This window comes from Helianthus annuus, chromosome 1 (assembly GCF_002127325.2).
Source record: "Helianthus annuus cultivar XRQ/B chromosome 1, HanXRQr2.0-SUNRISE, whole genome shotgun sequence".
NCBI lineage: Eukaryota > Viridiplantae > Streptophyta > Magnoliopsida > Asterales > Asteraceae > Helianthus > Helianthus annuus.
In genome coordinates this window covers 73,707,326-73,711,924 of record NC_035433.2, presented here as the reverse complement: position 1 = coordinate 73,711,924, position 4,599 = coordinate 73,707,326, and the positions used below count along the sequence as shown (strand labels likewise).

General features: G+C 36.0%; 1 long non-coding RNA gene across 1 annotated transcript; it reads left to right on the top strand.

The window, feature by feature from the left end:
- The first annotated feature begins 1,261 nt into the window (after positions 1-1,261).
- Positions 1,262-4,262, top strand: LOC110868998. Its single transcript, XR_002552901.2, has 2 exons — positions 1,262-1,417; positions 3,118-4,262. It is a non-coding gene; the product is annotated as an uncharacterized LOC110868998 (long non-coding RNA).
- Positions 4,263-4,599: the final 337 nt, after the last annotated feature.

The window sequence follows — 4,599 nt, the reverse complement described above, 5'->3', positions numbered from 1 at the left end:
AAGTAACACTGTAGAAGACGTTGAACATCTCAAATGTTGGATCAATACGGTGGGCTCTACAAACAAACTCAAAGTGAGTAATACGCGGAAGCCCAATCGCATTAATTTGAGAAATATGAAGCCCATAGTTCCTCAACACCGAGGCAGTAAACTTGGTAATTGGAAGCCTGAAGTTACCCTCCCGGAAGAATGCAGCATATAAGGTCAAGTAACCCGGAGGTGCATCCATAGCGGTAGAACCAGCAGTCGGATATTGGGCTCCCCACTCAGGACGAAAACCCATTCCCTTCACCAAATTATTGAACTCCACTTCCTTCCATCCTATAACTGCCTGGTCAGGGCTAGGGGGAGCCTTTCCTTTATTCTTCCTCTTCTTCTGGAAAGGATTTGCACCAGACATAATGAAGATAATGAGAGGTTAAACGAAAATGTTCAAACAAAGAAAGAAGAAAAGATGAAGGAGATGGAGAGAACCAAACTTCAAAAATTTGAAAAGTGAGGAAAGAAGGAGAAACCGCCTCATATTTATACCCATCGCATTGAATGCGATGGGTAGTGGGCCGTCAGAGTCCAGGAAAAGCAACCAATGGGGGAGAGACACGTCAGAAGAGAGAGAAGACACCACCTCTTTTTTCGGGAGCATGGGTAACAGGGCCTGACAACGTGACAGAAAGTAACTGACGGAAACTGAAAAGGCGCCTGTTCATCTCCGATAAGACAGGGACACCAGACAGTCACATCAACATCTTCCCCAAAGACAACAAAACTTCCATTAGAAGGAAACAACAAGTGCCATGCGCCATGCGTCCATTTGGCTCAACTTTTTAAGTTGCCAAAATCCATGCGCCATGCGTCCATTTGACTCAACTTTTTTAAGTTGCCAAAACCCATGCGCCATGCATCCATTTGGCTCAACTTTTTTAAGTTGCCAAAACCCATGCGCCATGCGTCCGTTTGGCTCAACTTTTTAAGTTGCCAAAACCCATGCGCCATGCGTCCATTTGGCTCAACTTTTTTAAGTTGCCAAAACCCATGCGTCATGTGTAACGCCCCAAAATTCAAATTATCTAGTTGTTAATATGTTAGCACGTTTAAAAAGAAAAAAAAAAGAAACAGAATAACTAGGTTATTAAACCTAGTTAAAAGTTTGGTTAAAATAAATAAGGATAAGAAATCTAGTTATATAATGAATAGGTTACAAACATGAGGGGTGGTTTTTGAATAAATAGAAAGATTATATATAAAATAAAAAAAAACCCCAACTACCCATATCTGGGCGTGGAACGATCGAACAGAGAGGAGAAAGAAAGGGGTGAAACCCTAATTCATGAGCAGACCTTCAAATTGAAAGGGGAATTGAATCCTAGTTGAATGCATGAACTAAGAATGATGATCCTCTAAGCATACCCAACATCAAGTAAGTCGAAATTTTCAATTTTGTGATGTTTGATTTTGTGGGTCTAGTATAATTCCGGTATGTAATGCAAAAATTGGTATGAATAATGGTTGCTATGGTTGCTAAAACATCAAGAGATGTTAAATTTTGAATATGAGCATGGATTAGGCAAAACCCACTTGTATGTTAAAAGATGGTTAAAAAGTTGTGAAATTCTACATGCAATTTAGATAAATGTTGATGATATTATGATTAATAGGTGATTTAGAACAATATGCATATGGCTAGGGTGGCAAATTGTGAAGTTGGGATTGCTTATGTGAATCAATGGGTGAACTAGTATCATCATGTAGAATATGAATCTTGCTTGAATTTGATGAGAATGAAGAATTATAGTGAAACCCATTTGTGCTAGTTGTATGGTGGAATCTAATAATTTTATGTTAGTGAAATTTATGTGAAATTGAAGTATGAATGTATGTTGGTTGGAATTCATGTTGAAATTGGTCATGGTTGAAGATGATTATGTGAATTGGTTGAATTCATGTATTAAGAGCTTGTACAATGTGTTTATAATGTTGTATGCACACCAAGCGTTTGATGAAATGCTTGAATCATTAGCTAATGCACACATACATTCACGCATGTGTAGTTTCAATGTGGTTCATGTTCTATGTAAGAATTTGTGAGAATTATTGTATCATATGGTCTCTAACATGTTTATGATGCTTAGCATAAATTGTGAACATGAATTGATGATTTAAAGTCGAGATTTAGTTCATAATTCCAAAGATTTACAAAGCTGATTGGAAGTAATTATTGTTGCGCACCTGTTTTGAAAAATTCGTATAAAATCAACCGTAGCTCGGTTTAAGGCATATGATATATCCTTGAAAAGGTTGTTTCGCATATTACATTTCATATTTGGTCATAAGAGGCTGGTTATGAGATTTAGTGGGTCAAAACAGCATGAAAAGTTAGTAAATTCGTTTTGACAGCAAGCTGTTTGGAAGCATTTCAGCTTCTGTGCTGATTTTGTAAAAATCATATAAAATCATAGGAATGTCCGATTGTTACGATCTTTATATGCTTAGAAAGATCTCTGAGTGTAGATCATTTCATATTTGAACATGAAGAACTGAATCAGAAGATAAATGGGTTAAAATGTGTCGTGAACAGCTGCTGCGCAGAAAGTTGCTGCACAAATTTTAGTATAAATATTCAGTAAAAATAGTTGTATTGTTATGCACACTTGTATGAATCATGAACTACTGATTTTAATAAATTATTAGTAAGTTATTTGATTGTTTTAAGTGTCTAAAACACTTACCAACTAGTTTATGCATATAATTGCACCAACGGGTCGAAACGGGTTGTTGATAGAAAATAGTAGAATGGATGTGTAAAAACCAAGGTGTTAAGAAATGGTATGAAATGTTTAACATATGAAGCAAGTTGCCTAACTTAGAAAAGGTTATCATTCTAAGTATGGAATTTTGAAAGAATAACGAACATGATGTAAATACATAATTATGCATGCTAGAAGCTCATGTATGACTGTTGTGATGATGGAATGATAAATTGTTAGATTGATTAGCATTGTAGTATTATGATACATGTTGAACTCGTTAAGCGATTGACACGTGAATAGAAGTGTGATTAGTGATGCGTATGATTATGTATACTAACTATTGAATGGATGTAATGGAATGAGATAATAGGAACGTGTCAAGGAGAGGTCAAGCATAGGAGGATAACGGGTCAAGATAAGGCAAGGTGACAAATACACTTATTGGAGTACTCGAGGTAAGTGAATTTCGATTCACTTTTTAGTAGGTTTAATAGATTTTAATACTTATGTTTACGAAACATCATGAAAGAACATGTAATAATCAGAAGTACAAAGCCAATAATGCCTCATTATTGAAGAAGGTTGTATTTAAGCCGAAAGTAAATTGGTGGGTTTAAACGGGTCGAATTTTATGTGCATATGTTGCGTAATGTAATGAAATTCGTTATGGTTAAGACCTTGGGTAAGAATTTTTAGTCATTATGTAAGGGGAACATTTCCCGGACCATTAGGAACAAGTTTTATATGATTCGGTTGTCGGTTAGTGAATGAACGGATTGTTTCGTGTTAGTGTAGGAAATTTTATAAGTATATGTGTATAGGAATCCAAAGGGCACGTGGGTTGAATCATAGATTGTCTATACTATGTAAAGTTGTGAATGTGACATTCCGGCATAAACCTACATGTAAAAGAAGCTTGTGTATATATTCGTGATTAATTGATTTTGCGTAGGAAGGAACATTGGCATGTATGAAGGTACGCATGTATATATATAAGTGTATATATATATATATGTATGTATGTATGATAATAAGTACGTAAGTGTGAATGTATGTGTGAATGAATGTTCAATGCTTAAGACATATGCATGAACGTTATCAAAGTGTTCGAGTATTTATGGTTACTAATGATGTGCGTTGAGTTGGAATGTAATGTAGTTATGGGATCGTTGGCTTCATGAAGAAATGGAGCTGGATTTGGATAAGAGTATTAAGAAAGCGCTTGGACAATTCCACGACTACTTTATAGAATGCTCTACGAAACTCTATTATATAGTTTAATGTTGTATGGTATGTTAATGACTAATGGTTTGGCTGTACGTGGTGTCCACAGGTATCACTTGGGTTTTCTCTACATTTATTGAAGTGAAGCGGACTTAGTTCGAGTTGAGAGCAAGGATTGTACGGGGTAGAATGGTCACATAGTGTAACTCATATAGGTTTTGAAGTATTAATGTTATAAAACGTTATAAATCCGTTTTAATGAATATATGGTATTTCGCATTTGAACCTTCATGTGTTTGATATGTCTATTAAAGAACGAAATTTTTGGGCTCTTGTTTTCCGCTGCGTCGTATTTTAAGTTATTACACGTTAGTCTTACAGGGAATTGTTCTTATTACGAACGGGTCATGCCCGAATTTCGTCAAATAATAGTATGATAATATCACATTTTGGAATGTGTAATTCTTGGGCGTTACATCATGCGTCCACTTGGCTCAACTTTTTAAGTTGCCAAAACCCATGCGCCATGCGTCCATTTGGCTCAACTTTTTTAAGTTGCCAAAACCCATGCGTCCACTTGGCTCAATTTTTTAAGTTGCCAAAACCCATGCGCCATGCGTCCATTTGG